We start from the raw sequence: 18,087 nt of genomic DNA, 5'->3' as shown, positions 1-18,087 counted from the left end.
TGAGAAACATGAACACAATAATGGAATATATATATTTGTGAGAGGTACATATAGTAAATATATATTTATAGTCTCATGATTATAATTATATAACAACATCACTAAATATAGTCATAGGAAAAAGAAAAGAAATTCACCAGATTTTTTTTTTTCTGGTGCACGTAAGGCATTTATATTTCCTATTCCACCTGGTATCAGATTTGTTAAGTTGTATGTTTTAATGAAAATTTTTAAAATTCCTTTTGATTTTTGTAGATCAGCAATAATATTTCATTTTTTAACCCCGACATTAGAAGTTTGCAATTTCTCTCTTTTACCTTCATATCCTACTAGGGTTTATAAATTTTATTAACCTTTTCAAGAAAACCACCTCATAGTTTTGCAGAATTTTCCAATTCTGTCACTTTTCTATTTCTTTGATTTTTTATTATTTCTTCCACCTGAGTTTAATTTTCTCATCTTTTCCTAACTTCTTAAAGTAGTTTTATGATCAACTTAAGATTAATGATCTAAGTTTCTACATTAAGAAGCCATTGTAATTACCTTTCCAATAAAGCATATAAGTAGTATATTAGCTGCATGCCATAAATTTTGATAGTATTTTTTAGTCAGCATTCAGTTCAAAATATTTTCTAGTATTTTAGTGATTTCCTCTTTGATGATGGGTTATTTAGAAGTTGTTTCTATATGTTCACAGAATATAATGACTAGTACTATCTAGTCCTTTGAAATTTACTGAGACTTGTTTTAGACCTATGTATGATCTGTTCTGGCCCATACATATCCTATTAGCTCTGTTTCTCTGGGGAACCCTATGAAACCTGACTATAATTACTGTGAGAATGTATTAAAAATCTCCAAATATTATTATGGATTTGCCTTTATCTCCCTTTTTATCAGTTGTTGCATCATGTCTGTCAAAACTCAAAACTCTGTTTTTAAGTACATACACATTTAAATTAGTTCTTCCTGATGTATATTCATCCATGTGACTAATGTTATATAGTCATTCAGCTTTATTATGAGTTATATTCACATAGTATTTAATTTTCATCCTTTTACTTTTAAATTACTTGTGACTTTGTTGTTAAAATGTCTCTTTTGGAGACAGCATATATAGTTGGGACTTTCTGCTTTATACAGATTGAGACCATTTGCCTTTTAATAGGAAAACAGTTTATTTACATGTAATGCAACTCTTGGTATGATTAGATGTAGGTCTGCCATTCTGTGCCTCTTTTTCTTTCTTTTTTCCTCGTATGTTTTTGTTGTTGCTGCTTATTTGTTTCTTCTTTCTTGCCTTCTTTTGAGTTAGTTCTTTTTAGTATTCCACTTTTATTTATTGGCTTGCAGTACATCTCTTTAGTTACTTTTCACAGGTTAATCTAGAAACTACAACAGTTATTTTTAAGTTATTATAAAAGAGATACTATATTGAATTACTTCATATGTAATTAATAGGATCCTTGTAACAATGTAATTCAGTTTACCACTTATATTCTCTGGGATTTTATTGACTTAATTTTTGCATTATATGCTCCTCCATCTTTTAAAACAGTTGTGTTCTACCAAGGGCTATTTTGCCTCCCTTGAGATATTTTGCAGTATCTAGAGACATTTCTGATTGTCACCACTGCGAGAGGAATGCTGCAGACAACTAGTGGCTGGAGGCCAAGGATGCTGCTAAAAAAATCTTACGATGCACAGGACAGTCCCCCAAAGAAAGAATTATTCATCACAAAATATTTCATCACAATATCTTCATTGCTGGGGCAATGAAGTTTAAAACTAGAGGGCTTAATTCAGTAACTTAGGATTTCTGCTAATAAAGGGCATTTTTTACCATTTCCAGAGGTCCTCTAAACATACATGTATACACAAGCCTACAGTGTTCAATGCCCTAGGTTCATCCTAGGTGCTTATTAGCCGATGACCAGTCACTGGGTTTGAGTGAATGAATCATGCCATGTGGTTCCACATAAGGAATTTAAAGGCAATTGGAAAGAACCCAGAGTTCTAAACAAAGGAATCTTCACTGCCAGCTGCCTTCTTCTTTCTTTCTCTCCTGGTATGCAAATACCATCCAAGCAACCACTGTTAGGTTATCTTCATTTATCAGTAGAAAAAGAAGACATAAAAAAAAATTTAACAGGCCCTGGCCGGTTGGCTCAGTGGTAGAGTGTCTGCCTGGCATGTGGAAGTCCCAGGTTCAATTCCTGGCCAGGAGAAGCAACCATCTACTTCTCCACCCTTCCTTCTCTCCTTCCTCTCTGTCTCTCTCTTCCCCTCCCGCAGCCAAGGCTCCATTAGAGCAAAGTTGGCCCAGGCACTGAGGACAGCTCCATGGCTTCCACCTCAGGTGCTAGAATGGCTCTGGCTGCAATGGAGCAACGCCCCAGATGGGCAGAGCATTGCCCCCTGGTGGGCATGCCAGGTGGATCCCGGTGGGGCGCATATGGGAGTCTGTCTGTCTGCCTCTCTGCTTCTAACTTCGGAAAAATACAAAAAAAAATTCTAACAAATTATGCTTGCACGTTACATGAATCCTCATAATATAAACCCTTTGCACAATATTACACATTTCTTAAAGTACAGCATACGGTTTCCTTTTACAGTGATCTTTGTTAGCTTTATTAGACACACTGATCAAATGACAAATAGTCCACTTTGGCAGAGAGCAGAGGATTTTAAGCTAGACCTGGGTGTGAACCTCTGTATCTTCCTAAATTCACAATTCTGTCCTCTTCCCCTCTTCAAAGCTCATTTTGTTATCATTTCTTTAAACCTATAAAATGGAGATAATTCCTATCTCCTAAGAAGCTTGAGAAATCACCTAGTCTGCTGCAAAGAAAGAACTCAGACAGTGTAGGGCTTTGTTCTGTCTGGGCACCTGGCTTGTTGGCCCTGTGACTTGGCCCTGGGGCACGAAGGCTATATCCCTAGTAAATCGAAGTCTGTGCTGAGCCAGCCTCCACAGGTGACAGGCACTCATGTCCTTGGAGACACAGATCAGCACTTCCGGGATAAGGTCCTGCCCGATACCCTCTGTCACAGATAACTGGTTTCAGTCATGCTGGCAGGGAGCCCCCAGGAATGGTGTAGGGTGGCCGCCACCCTTTCGCCAGCTTCCCAGGGAAAAGTGGTGGGTTCATTTTTTGGAAGAGTCTGGTGAGTTGCAACCTGCTGCAAGTCAACTCCTCCTCCAGATGTTCCCGAGGCTGCAGCTCGGAGACCTCCCAATGGGCCCCAGGAAGACCTCATTCACTGGGCGTTCTACACTCCATAGGTGAACACAGATTTCTGAGCCGGGCAGTAGGCTCTCTGTGTTGCAGGGCGGCCTCAGAACTGGTAGCAGTACTCAAGTCACTTGTTTTCCTACCAGCCTCAAAGGGTGCCCGGAGGGGCCTTCGAGTCCTGGGAGAACCATCAAATCAAAACACACTTGCACGCATTCAAACAAATGGCCCATCTCCCACCATGCATGTGGACGGCTACAGCTGCCTGCCGGCTCGCCCAGGCACTCAATCAAGCAGCTGTCTTCTGTGTGAAGGCTGTTTCCACCTCCAGTAGGGCAGGTTGTTTTCAGCACATCTGACAAAACAGGCCCGATCGGTGGAGCAACCTCTGCAAGGAAGTGCAACAGAAGACATCCAGCTGGGCTGAGTTAACCGGTCTTCATTCATCACTCCCATCAGTCAGGAGGCAGGAGGAGGCTGACGTTATTTGTAAGACATCTAAGGGTGTTATTATTCACCTGTAATTAAAAAGAATGGTTTGATTTGGCTTCCAGCCTGGTGGAGGAATGAATGCTTTTATGTTGCCACGTTATGAATTCTTCCAGGTACTGAATAGGCTCGGAGATGGAGGGACTTCATAAAGTAGAATTTCCCTCAACCTGTATCCACTTGCTTTAAAACACACACACACACACACACACACACACACACACACACACACAACCCCACGGTGTGTGTGTGTTTATTACCTTTGTTCTTCTGCTTTAGAGAAGGGCTCCCAGGAAATCAAAATCATGTTGATAGTTTCTGAGTCCATCAACATGAGGACGTCCGGGTAAAAGGTTTTAGATGTACCCAAGAAGACCCAAGTCTGAGGAAATTTATTACAGATGTCCAGCGTGGCTTTTTCCAGCTATACCACATACTCAGGAAGAGCAAAGAAAGAAGGGGTTCTGGCCCTGGCAGGGTACCTTGGCTGGTTAGAGCACCGTGGGGATATGCCAGGGTCGTGGGTTTGATCCCCGGTCAGGGCACATACAAGAAATTAACCAGTGAATGCATGAGTAGATAGAACAAATTAATGTTTCTTTTCCCTCTCCCTAAAATCAATCAATAATTTTTTTTTTAAATAAGGGTTTCTGTAGTATATAGTAAAAAAATATTGATGGCAAGAAAACTAGACATAGTCTTTGTTATGCATCCAGAGTTCTGGAGGATGGATATAAGGATTTACCAAGCAGGTTTATTTTATTTATTTATTTATTTATTTTTAAACAAATTATTCAACCATGCTTTTTATTCCAGGATGAGTTTAAAGAAATTTGAAGATACATTAAGACACAAAGTTAACATTATTTGGATGAGAAAAACAGAACAAAGGAAAAACAAAGTAGCAATATGAGTGGAAGCTGGGATTGACAGGCAGATAGATGGTATAAATATGTGTCTAGTTTACCCAGTGAACTAGAGGACCCCCAGAACGTAGGCCCGAGCTCCCTAGCAGCTGGTGCAAAGATGAATCTAAGACCAGTTATTCGATTTGTGACATCCACCAATTTAAAGCAATTCTCAAATATGCTAAGTCTGACAGGCCTAGGCTTTGGGGGAAAAAGTAGTTACCAAAATGATGTTTTGGGAAAGGTAAAAAATTTCCGTAATAGTTGTAAGTTTTTTGTAATTTTCAGAGTACTCATATATTTTTATTCTGATATCAATAAGGACGAAAAGAGCATTTCCTTCAGGATTGCCAAATTCACTATTGGAGGTTGACCAAGAGAATGCGGTCGGCCTGCAGGTTCCGGCCAGCCCTCGTAGCGGGGAGAGCAGGGTCACGTGAGGGCCCAGGGCCAGCGACTGGGCCTTCCACCCTCTCCTGCCACACGGAGCAGGGCACTCCGAAGTGCAGGAAGGAAAAGGATGAGGCCACTGACATTGAAGCCGCTTGGATGCTCTATATAATATTTGGTATTTTGAAAACACTTTGCACTTGCCAGTAAGTAAATCCAGATGGAACTCAAATAAGTTTAGCCAATAACATTACCCCAGCTCGCTGATGTGGAGTCGGGTCTGACTGATTTGCGCAAGGACTTTCCATTCCTACGGAGCCACCGTGCAGCTTTTGACCCCTTCCTGTGCCTCAAAGGGCCAAAGTTAGTCCAAGGAAATGGAGTGTCATACTTTCTGTCCCTGGCTTGGCCCAGCAGGTCACAGAAGCTTCTGAACAAAGGGGAAAATTCTCTCCTTATAACTTGACGGCTGCCTTTTTCAGTGATTTCTAACAGAGCCGCCCACGGCCAGTTTCTCAGACCCACTGCCTAATCCCTATGAGGCCGTTTGTATTCGACTCCAGTTCTTTTCCTGAATAGTGAGGAAGAACAGCTTTTCCCAACTCTCTTATCAGAAAAGAGAGCAATGTGAGAACCCAGAACAGAACATACACAGTTTTAAAATTTGCATAGATGTATTCTTATTTTTTAGCAAAACTGAAGTTCCTATTAAACTGTTTTGCTATTTCCAGGACAGACATTGTACATTTACTCTCTGTGACGTAGTTTTCCCACTTTCCTGACAAGGGGAATCACTTCCTCTGGGCTGTTAGTGAAAAAGTCAGATTCTCCAGCCATGCTCAGACTTGCTGGACCTGAATCATTCAAGAGCATGAAGGTGCCCTGTCTGTGAAATGATGACATCGAAGAGTCTGGAACCTCATGAACCCCCAATTTAAATCTCATTTCTGCCACTTAATGGCTGTGTGCCTTGGGCAAGTAGCTCACCCTCTCTGTACCTTTATTTCTTCATATGTGACATGAGGACCTGCCCCTTGAGAAACCCCCAATTTAAGAGCAACTTGGTAAAGAAAGACCCAGCATAGGAAAAGTAGGAGGATCCAAAAAGAGTCTTTGGATTAGTCTTATTCCTAAAACACAAAACAAACAAACAAACAAACAAAACAACAACAATGAAAATGTTAGATTAAATAGATGCAGGCTCTAAAATTACTGAGCACAGACTAATTTTCAAAGCAAGGGTGCATCCTCAGACTGCTTTTAGATACCCAGCAGGAAACAATCATCACTCCCAATCACACAAAAACGGAGTATAATCTAGAAAGAAGAAATGACAAATAAGTCACTCTAGCACTCTACACCCTCATGCTTCCAGATATTGCCAATTTTAAATCGACACACTACCCTAACAAGAGTGGGACTTCATGAAATGTTTTCAGTCGCTCATTTTCAAATGGTTTACCAAATGACAGAAAGGACCTCCAGTTAGTTTCCTATGTAAAGAATCCACTCAAACGGACTACAGAGTCATCTTAAGGGAAAACCTTCACCAAAATGACATGCTCAGGAGGACACAGGCAGGGTCTCCTGACTGACCCCTGGAAACAAAGGGGAAGTGTATCAAAATGAATGAAAAAGCCAAAGTACATAAACAATGACAACCTTTCTTAACTAGTTCACTGAAACGGGGGCTGCTGACAAGCCAGGTGGTGCACATCATTAGTGCCTTTGACTCTGGTGTGCCTGCTGACAAAACTCAGGACTGCCAACTCTGGATGGGAGAAGTACCCCTGTGGTTAGGGCCCCAGCAAAGCAGAGTCGCTTAAAGGGTTTCCTGTAGCTGGGACAGTGCCTTAGAATTCTTTTGTTAAAATGGGTATAGAAGGAAAATATCTCAACATGATAAAGGCCATATATGATAAACCATCAGCTAACATCATATTAAATGGCACTAAACTGAAGGCTTTCCCCCTTAAATCAGGAACAAGACAGGGTTGTCCACTCTCTCCACTCTTATTTAACGTGGTGCTAGAAGTTCTGGCCAGAGCAATCAGACAAGACAAAGAAATAAAAGGCATCCATATTGGAAAAGAAGAAGTAAAGGTATCACTTTTTGCTGATGATATGATCCTATACATCGAAAACCCGAAGGACTCCACAAAAAGATTATTAGAAACAATAAACCAATACAGTAAGGTCGCAGGATACAAAATTAACATACAGAAGTCCATAGCCTTTCTCTATGCCAACAATGAAATATTAGAAAACGAACTCAAAAAAATAATCCCCTTCACGATTGCAACAAAAAAAATAAAATACCTAGGAATAAACATAACAAAGAATGTAAAGGACCTATATAATGAAAATTACAAAGCATTGTTAAGGGAAATCGAAAAAGATACAATGAGATGGAAAAATATTCCTTGCTCTTGGATAGGAAGAATAAATATAATCAAAATGGCCATATTACCCAAAGCAATATACAAATTTAATGCAATTCCCATCAAAATTCCTATGAGATTTTTTAAAGAAATGGAACAAAAAATCATCAGATTTATATGGAACTATAAAAAACCCCGAATAGCCAAAACAATCCTAAGGAAAAAGAATGAAGCTGGGGGCATTACAATACCTGACTTTAAACTATATTATAGGGCCACAATAATCAAAACAGCATGGTATTGGCAGAAAAATAGACACTCAGACCAATGGAACAGAATAGAAAGCCCAGAAATAAAACCACATATATATGGTCAAATAATCTTTGATAAAGGGGCCAACAACACACAATGGAGAAAAGAAAGCCTCTTCAACAAATGGTGTTGGGAAAACTGGAAAGCCACATGCAAAAGAATGAAACTCGACTACAGCCTGTCCCCGTGTACTAAAATTAATTCAAAATGGATCAAAGACCTAAATATAAGACCTGAAACAATAAAGTACATAGAAGAAGACATAGGTACTAAACTCATGGACCTAGGTTTTAAAGAACATTTTATGAACTTGACTCCAATGGCAAGAGAAGTGAAGGCAAAGATAAATGAATGGGACTACATCAGAATAAAAAGTTTTTGCTCAGCAAGAGAAACTGATATAAAAATAAACAGACAGCCAACTAAATGGGAAATGATATTTTCAAACAACAGCTCAGATAAGGGCCTAATTTCCAAAATTTACAAAGAACTCATAAAACTCAACAACAAACAAACAAACAATCCAATAAAAAAATGGGAAGAAGACATGAATAGACACTTCTCCCAGGAAGAGATACAAATGGCCAACAGATATATGAAAAAATGCTCAGCTTCATTAGTTATTAGGGAAATGCAAATCAAAACTACAATGAGATACCACCTCACACCTGTTAGATTAGCTATGATCAACAAGACGGGTAATAGCAAATGTTGGAGAGGCTGTGGAGAAAAAGGAACCCTCATTCACTGTTGGTGGGACTGTAAGGTAGTACAACCATTATGGAGGAAAGTATGGTGGTTCCTCAAAAAACTGCAAATAGAACTACCTTATGACCCAGCAATCCCTCTACTGGGTATATACCCCAAAAACTCAGAAACATTGATACGTGAAGACACATGTAGCCCCATGTTCATTGCAGCACTGTTCACAGTGGCCAAGACATGGAAACAACCAAAAAGCCCTTCAATAGAAGACTGGATAAAGAAGATGTGGCACATATACACTATGGAATACTACTCAGCCATAAGAAACGATGACATCAGATCATTTACAGCAAAATGGTGGGATCTTGATAACATTATAAGGAGTGAAATAAGTAAATCAGAAAAAAACAAGAACTACATGATTCCATACATTGGTGGAACATAAAAATGAGACTAAGAGACATGGACAAGAGTGTGGTGGGTACCAGGGGTGGGGGGAGGGAGGACAGGGGGAGAGTTAGGGGGAGGGGGAGGGGCACAGAGAACTAGATAGAGGGTGGCGAAGGACAATCTGACTTTGGGCGAGGGGTATGCAACATAATTTAATGACAAAATAACCTAGACATGTTTTCTTTGAATATATGTACCCTGATTTATTAATGTCATCCCATTACCATTAATAAAAATTTATTTAAAAAAAAAAAAAAAAAAAAAAAAAGAATTCTTTTGTTATTCTGCAATACATCCACACCCGTGAAGTATTGTCCTCTGTCACCCAAAGGCACTTTGGGGACTTAATTATTATTTTTTTAAATTTATTCATTTTAGAGAGGAGAGAGAGACAGAGAGAGAAGGGTGGAAGCACCAACTCCCATATGTGCCTTGACCAGGCAAGCCCAGGGTTTCGAACCGGCGACCTCAGCATTTCCAGGTCGATGCTTTATCCACTGTGCCACCACAGGTCAGGTGGGGACTTAATTATTATTTGCAGGCATGGGGAAAATTCAGCCGCCTCACAGAAGAAACAAATGCAGTTCCAAATATCAATACACACCTCCCTCTAAATTCTGGGACAACATTCCAGTTGTTTCTGGAAACAGTAATATAATTGTGGGGTCTCTTTCTAAATAAAGGGGCCAAACTAATATTTAAAAAAAAAAGAAAGAAAAGAAAAAAGCAGAAATTTATAAGTTGTAAATTTCATTATGCAACTTGTTTGCTAAACTCTGCTGACTTTTGCTTGAAGTATATAAATAGTTGATACTTTCGCTAATTATTTAAAAAATAGCAGGCATTTGAGGTGGAAGATGGTGAAATCCTAAAGATAAATACTGAGAGCAGGGCATTCCTGCCCCATCTTCACGAAGCCCCAGCCCAGACCCAAACGGCCCCCTCAGATGTCCAGCAGAACCTCTGGTGGTCAGAGAAGATTTTGATGCTGGGAAGCTCTAAAATCTATCAGATCACTGCATTCTAATAAAGGCTCTTGTGCCTTTGATTGAACTTGTCATGAAATCTACCTTTTATCTGAGAGAGGTCATTACTTGGGTCTTGAAAAACCTCCCGCCACAGTTAGATCTCACGGGACGAACGGGCCCAGGGCCACGGGAAGCTGCAGCAGGAGTGACCCCTGGGTCAGAACAGGTGTGGTGAACCCAGGTTGTCCTCTTCCTACTCCACCTCTTGGCTGCAGAGGTGGTCAAAGCACAGGAGGGCCCTGGCTGGTTGGCTCAGCCGTAGAGCGTTGGCCCCGCGTGTGGAAGTCCCAGGTTTGATTCCTGTCCAGGGCACAAAGGAGAAGCTCCTATCTGCTTCTCCACCCCTCCCCCTCTCCTTTCTCTATCTCTTTCTCTCTCTTCCCCTCCCGCAGCCAAGGCTCCATTGGAGCAAAGTTGTCCCGCTGAGGATGGCTCTATGGCCTCTGCCTCAGGTACTAGAATGGCTCCAGTTGCAACAGAGCAACGCCCCAGATGGGCAGAGCATCGCCCCTTGGTGGGCATGCCAGGTGGATCCTGGTCAGGTGCATGCGGGAGGCTGTCTGTCTGCCGCCCTCCACTTCTCACTTTGGAAAAATACAAAAAAAAAAAAAAAAAAAAAGGCGGCAGGAACCCATGCCTCCTGCCTAGAGCCACACTGAGAGTGCCCTGCAGAGGTGACCGGACCGGTGGTGGACACAGCTGGCAGCTGGCTGGGCTCCTTGCTGTCTGTGCTCAAAGCCTCAGGTCTCCATGGCCCTTGCACATTTTCTCGAAACAGAAGAAAGACTTGAATTTTCAGATTAGGAGGGCTCACCGTGTCCCAGAAAGGATGGCGCATCAGAAAAGGCACCTGTCAATACGACGTATGTCCTGATCAAGTTCCCAAATGCCAGAGAGACGTCTTGATGAGCATCCAAATGGAAGTGTTTACTCTGCGCGCTGCGGCTCTTCAGGACCCAGCTGTGTGTGCACGCCTTGTCCCTTAGCGGAGGCCTGGTCCTTCTCCCCCAGGGACAGAAGTGTCGCTTACCGAGGCTGTAGTGCTCCTTCAAGGTGGAACTCTCACAGCGCTTGTGCCTAAATCTTACAGCCACCCGAACACTCAGCCACACCCCACAACACAGGCCACGGCACACTGTCCACATGCAAGGTGCACAGAGCCTTTGGGGACAATGCAAGGCTCAAGCCCCGACCCAACCCCGACGTCTCTCCATTTGTATTTTTATGTCTACAGATGAAATGCCTAGTCTGTTTTGCCAAGTTCCCCAATGATTGAGTCGTTATGCCAAGGCAGGGGTGAAGGCCTGATAAAAGGCGTGGTTCTGGTCCACTTAGGTTCCGTACCAGTTGGAAAATAAGACCCAAATTCTGATCTTATGAGTGTTGAGCAGGAGGAGGCTGCTTGGTGACGCAGAGCTGGCTCCCAAGTTGACTGCTTCGGTCTTGGAAACCTAACCCAAAGGAGTTTTTAAATTAGAAAAAACAACAACAACACATTTCCCCACATCATTCCCTTTCTCTGGACCTGGCGGAGGGAGGAGGAGCAAGAGGCCACTCACAAGAATCTAACAGATCAGTCTCAAATCACTGAGCTGCAGTGTAGGGAGAGCGGTGCCGGAACACCAGCCAGCCCTTCCGCCTCCCCGGGGTGGGGGTGTGAACTAGCGGACGCCTCCGTGTGAGTAGAAACAACAAGCACCGGAGTTAGGTGTTTCTGTCCAAATACTTAAGGTCCATTAAAAAAGTGTTGCTTCGCTTCTGATCATTAGAGAATTGGTTCCGTAATCTATGCATTTTCCAGAGCTCCTATGAAGTTCAAAGCTAAGTGTATTTGCTCAATTATAACAGTTTTTCCACTAAAATAACTATTTGTACTTAAATACGAATAATGCACCAAATAATTAAGAATCACTCCTTTAGTGTATAAAACGTAAGCCTTCCACATGTCAAGGATGTGTTCTACTCAGAGTCATCCATCAAAGGTGATGTACCATGATGGCACGTTGACAGGACAGCCCTTTGGAGACATGGGTTTTTTGTTGGTATAAACATAGCCTATTGATTTCACAGAAACACTGTCGCTGAGTCCTGAAAATAAATATGTGCATATGTGGGGTTTTATTTTGAAATTCCGACTTTGTGTTGTCATGAATCAGGACTGCAGATGAAGGGAAAGTTGGAAGAGGGAATCAATAGCAGTGAGTGAAACGCTAAATCAGTTTCAGAAGTGTTTGCTGAAGTTCAGTATCAGCAAGGCTTCTCTGGAGATGATCATTTAATTCACAGGCGAATTAAAGATGCAAAACTCTTTCATTGCAGGTTCATAGTTGTTGTGTTTTTTTTTTAACACAACATGAAGCTCATCTCTTTCTGAGAATAGCTCAAATTGTTATATTAAAAGCAGTGATTTAAATAGAGGGGATAAAAAGAAGTTGTCTTGAAATTAGTCTATTTTATGGAAGCCATTTGTTATCGATCAGATGTCAGGGTGGACAGCCATATCCAGTCTTTCTAAAACTTTTTTCCAGTCTGAGTCAATGACACCACCGTTTTCTTAATTTCCTGACCAGCAGTGCCTTATCCACGTGGTTGCTCTGCGTGGTCAGCAGCCGGTGCCTGTAACCCAGCAGATGTTTCTGTGCTCCACTGAAATCATCACACAGCCAGAGTCCAGGATTTTGTTTTCCTCTGAGCCCTTCTCCCACGTGCAGAAACTTCCTCTGAAGACAAAGGGAGTCTGCATAAAAAACACCACAGGGTGTGGGTGAGTTTAATACAGTCAGTCTTGGGGTGTAGAAAGAGCCTAACTCTTTCCTAGTATGCTAGGATTACTCAACACTGACTGAAGTCATTTGAAATGGTTCCTATAAGACCAAAACCCACAGCCAACAGAATCACATAATCATTGGATATTGAACTTGGATGAGACCGGTATATGGTGCATGTCAAAACTGAGTAATATATGGGCACTTTCAAAGGAAAAAGTTATTTAAGATCACTTTCTCCCCACCCCTCCCTGCCCGCTTGTTGATTTGAACTATTTTTGTTATAACATTTATAAAAGAGGTGCAACCATAAAGCAAAGTTTAAACTTGGCATGCCTCTCATTTCTTGAGGCCTGGATTGGGCAGAGGCTATACGAGGTGCCACTTACTCTAAGTTGCAATGATCTTTCAAGGTGAAAATCATGCCAAAGTGACAGCATGCCCTGGTGTGGCCCCACATCCACCCTCACCGGCTGCGTCATGTCAGACAGTTATTTAGCTAACATGTGCTTTATCTATAATAGTAAAATCTACCTGACAAGCTGGGAAATAAAATAAAATCATATGTAAGTAACAGTGCATCTCGTGTAGTCAGCACCCAGTAAATGACAGCAATTGTTCATTCTCATTTCTTTTCAGAACCACATAACCACCAAAAACAAATTAATTTAATATGATGCATAACAGGACTTTTTAAATTAAAGTATCCATAGAGAAGGTGGGATCCCATGCCATTTTTGAACAGAATGATATTAAGAAATTCAAGAGTGTGTTCTCAAGTTCAGAACTACCAGGCTTGTATGTAATCAAGACTCTGCTCATTAGCCATTTAAAACCCAAGTTTGATAAAGTGACATTCTAAAACTGTTCTGTCATGTCAGAGTCAAGTAAACATTGCTGCCTTATTGAAATCTGCATTAAAGGCATAGTCTCATTTAACCATTTCTGAGGCGAAGAGGAAATTTTTATAAATTTAGAGCAATAAGCAAACAAACAAATAAATAATCTGATGGATTTTTCAATTAGATTTAATAGCATGAGACTATCAACCATGTCAATATCTGAGACCTTGTAAAATCACAAGGAAATTAAAACATATTTGATTTCTGTTTCTTTCCAGAGTTCTTTTTTCTTCTCATAAAAGGCTAAAGGATCTACATATCACAAAAATATTGTAAATAGCAATGTGATAACTTTTTGATGTGTCCCAAAATGACCAGGTTGACTTTCTGCAGTAGTGAAGAAAACAGTCCTGCCAACCAGGAGAGAGAGGGCATCTCCAAAATTTATATTGATTTCTATGGCTACTATTTTCTCCTGCTAAATCTTTTTTTTTTTTTTTTTTTTTTTTGGTATTTTTCTGAAGTGAGAAGCAGAGAGACAGAGAGACAGAGTCCCACATGCGCCCAACCAGGATCCACCCAGCATGCCCACCAGGGGACGATGCCCTGCCCTTCTGGACTGTTGCTCCATTGTGGCCAGAGCCATTCTAGCACCTGAGGCGGAGGCCATGGAGCCATGCTCAGCGCCGGGGCCAACTTTGCTCCCATGGAACCTTGGCTGCAGGAGGGGAAGAGAAAGATAGAGAGGAAGGAGAGGAGGAGGGGTGGAGAAACAGATGGGCGCCTCTCCTGTGTGCCCTGGCTAGGAATCAAACCTGGGACTTCCACATGCCGGGCTGACGCTCTAGCACTGAGCCAGCTGGCCAGGGCCTTCCTACTAAATCTTATTGTGCATGAAAATAAACTATTCACTTACTTCAGATAGACATGACCACTGACCCATTGTTACCCCAAATCCTCAAGGAATACATTTTAGAGAATAGAAACCTCTCTATATTTTGTGCAAGATCTAAAACTAACCTGAAAGCTAATATAAACACGGTGTGTTTTCTATTCAGATACATAAAGCCTCCCTTGTATTTTCATAAGTTTTTTTATGTCAAGCAGTTGTATTACAATGTTCATATTTTTAAAGAGATACTTTTAATTAATAATGCATATCAGTGATTCCCACATCAAAGCTTTTCGATAAGGAAATCTTTACCTGGCCACTTGGACATGTCTATTGTTTACATTTTGAAAGCGTTTTCTCCATTTCCAATCACTGCTATTTATATCTGATATTAAAAATTGCTCTTTATGCACTGCTCAGACTACACATCCCCCACACCATACGCAGGGAGAAAATTCTATAAATCAAAGATAAATTAGAAAACAAACCTTCAAAAGAAAAAAACTGTTGGGCTAATGAAACGAACACATATAAAATGGTCTGTTAACTGGATGCACCTACTGGTTGTTAAATCTCCGATACTCAAACAATGATGAGAGGAGACAACGCTTATACTTTAGGGATCCTCATACGTACGGTAATAGACATCCCTTTAAAAATATCAATGCTATCCATTTCGTAAACTTCATTCTCTTTCACACACAGCATTTGCTACGTAACAAACCCCTCCATAACTTAGTGCATTCAGGTCACAACCACTTAGCTCAGACATGAGCCAGCCCTCCGTTTGGGCCATGCTCTGCCTGCCACCCTCCCAGGGCGGCCCAGGCTGACTGCTGAGCTGCGGCCTCAGGGCCTCTGGCTGGCACAGCGACGCTGGCAGGAGCGGCTGGCTCCATGGTTTCCAGTCCTCCAGAGGCCTGCAGGGCCCACAGGGCCGTTCTGAGCTCCCTGGGAGAGCTGCCCAATACGCAGATGCTCCCTAAGCCTCTGTTTCCTGCTATCCCATCCACCAAAGCTGGTCACAATGCCAGTCCATAGTCAATAAAAGGAAGAAAGTCTCCATTTCTAATTATGAAGACCTGCAAATATTGTCACTATTTTTCCACTCACCACATCGGCAGTATCTCTCCACGCATGTCCTTTCCACTTCCCGCCCATGTAGCTCACCAGGTCACCCGTTCTGCTCTTCAGGGTGATTCCTTAGACTCTAGCGAGCAGCCGCTCCCTCCCCTCGGGCCACCGCGCAGCCTCCCCCTCCTCCACGCTCGCTGCGCACAAGTAGACGGTCAAGCTGTCTTTATAACATGTAGATGTTATTAAGGCTTTGCACGGCCTTTCAGTATGTACGGATAAAAACCCCAACCATCGATATGACTCTGAAGGTCCAGCTCGCACCTCGGATGTATGTGGCCCACCAATGATGTAGGATAAGTGAGAGTGGGCAGCTGGGGACCTGGCCTGCCCCCACTGTGAAAGGTTCTCTCCCGACAGGAGCTCTGGCTGGGGCTGCAAGGCTCTGCGAGAAGTGGCCGGGTGAGTGGGAAGGAGGATACGCATTCACAGCATTTGTTATTTCATGTTATTTGTATGATTCATTTCCTGTTGACAGCGGAGATCACCCCTGTTATGAAATGAACGGTTTCCAGCAAAGAGACCGGCAAGCAGTTTGGCCCCAGTAAGAATAAGGAGACAACAGGATTACCTTTCAGATAGCTAAGCAGAGACTACAATTTAGACTTCCGTGAACATTGCACTATTTCAGAATCACACTTCATTACTGTTTGAAACCATTATGTTTAAGACACACGACATATGTTTCTGGACTTTGGGTCAGGAATGAGGAAATTAGGGTTTTAGGGCTAGTTCACCCTTGACTCATCCGTTAAACATTTGTGGTCTCAGTTTCCTCATGAGTAAGGTGACCATGTCTATAGACATGGTACTTAACTTTCTTTCCAGCTTCTTAACATTATGTGATGTTGTGATTCTGAGACTTGAAACAAGCAGAACATTTTAGATAAGCTCCTCTCAGCAGTGAACAGAGCATACATTTATCTTTATTTGCTTTATATTTATGATGTGTCTTTCATTGAAGTAGCCAGAGGATATACTCATATACTAAAATCAAATTGCTTAAAATGCCAAATGTAGAGACTTAAAAAAACCCAACCCCAAAGCAAAATAAACATAAAACATATAACAGTAAACATGTAATATGTACACATTAGAATGAAATAAAATTAAACAGCAGTCTCCTCATTTCAGCTAATAAGATGAGCTACCCTAAATTTGTGAGCTCCTTCGGTGCCTCACATTGAGAAACACGCAGAATTTCCACAAGTGCTAACACATGGGACCTGCTTATAAAGCATTTGCAAAACCCCCAAATCAAAACATGCACTTCAGCAGGAAAATTTCAAAAGAGTATCACCCAGAGGCTATGCCCCCTAAGCTGAGGGTGTCAGGAAATAAGTTGGGCCCCCCCATGTCAAGACAGAATTTCTGTACCGCTTCTCAATAGGATGTTTTAAAAGAGAAAAGCAGAGAGGCGACACAGCAGTGAGTATCTTTTTAATATATTTCAGATTTTACTCAAACAAAAACAACATATGGGATTCTGAAGAAATTCAATAATGAATTAAAGAAGAGATTTTGAACCTCTTTCTACCCAAAGTAATGGGTTTTATTCTTCATGATTTTATGAGGCCTCTGAGGTTAAGTTCCAGTGTATTCGGGAATGGGCCTGACCCGGGGCATCAGAAAAGCAGAGTTCAAATGCAGTTATGTGATGTGACCTTAATTTCTCAATCTTCAGTGGAAATGAAAATGGCTGGAAAAGCACAGACTCTGGAGGCTGACCTTCTGATTTTTAATCCCGACTGCCCCTCAGAAAAGAATGAACTGAATAACTGTGTATTTGATAAATTAAGTGTCATGTGTTTTTTAGAGTAGACACTAAAGAATAAAAACCTATACATTCTAACTAGAAGATGAAAAAAGAATGCAAGGCAGAAAACCACACAATCACAAGGGAAGCAGAAAAATTAAAAAGAGCAATATAAAACAGGTTGTACAAATAGCACACACACAAAAAAGATGGTTGAATGCAAGCCAAACTATATCAGTAATTATATTAAAAGTAAACAAGCCACATGTTATTAGGGAAATATACAGAGATAGACAATGATTTGACTTTGAGTGATGTGCACACAACACAACCAACAGTTCAAATGCTTCAGAGATGTTCACCTGAAACCTGTATACTCTTATTGATCAGTGTCACCCCATTGAATTTAACTTTTAAATGAAAATTTAAAAAATGAGAGGAGGAAATTTGAAAAATAAATGCGAAGACAGAAAAATCAATGCAAAAAAACCCCCATTTTTTACTACAGATGCATATTAAAAACAATGCAGAAAGAATAAATATTTAAGAGCTGAAAATAGATATTCCTTCTAAATATGAATGCCCCCCACAATGGAGTTTCAGGTGTAGCAATTAACATGATGGCATAGGTAGCCATCACCGGAGCTCAGTAGGGTCACATCACAGTGAGAAAAGATGTAACAGACCACTACGAGCTTATAAAATGTTAAGCTGTAGCGCATCGAATGAAATGGACTGGGGTGCTCTCTGAAGGACCTGCATTGGGAGGATAGAGAGAGAGCTATTCCGTGCTATGGTG

At 41.4% G+C, this 18,087-nt stretch overlaps 1 long non-coding RNA gene across 1 annotated transcript; it reads right to left on the bottom strand.

The window, feature by feature from the left end:
• Positions 1-614: 614 nt before the first annotated feature.
• Positions 615-15,871, bottom strand: LOC136405471 (uncharacterized). The gene is made up of 2 exons (XR_010751528.1): positions 15,512-15,871; positions 615-3,754 (listed from the first exon to the last, which is right to left on the bottom strand). It is a non-coding gene; the product is annotated as an uncharacterized lncRNA (long non-coding RNA).
• Positions 15,872-18,087: the final 2,216 nt, after the last annotated feature.

The sequence above is a fragment of the Saccopteryx leptura genome, chromosome 1 (assembly GCF_036850995.1).
Source record: "Saccopteryx leptura isolate mSacLep1 chromosome 1, mSacLep1_pri_phased_curated, whole genome shotgun sequence".
NCBI lineage: Eukaryota > Metazoa > Chordata > Mammalia > Chiroptera > Emballonuridae > Saccopteryx > Saccopteryx leptura.
Note: the sequence above shows the minus strand (reverse complement) of the source record. Positions and strands in the feature narration are given on the sequence as shown.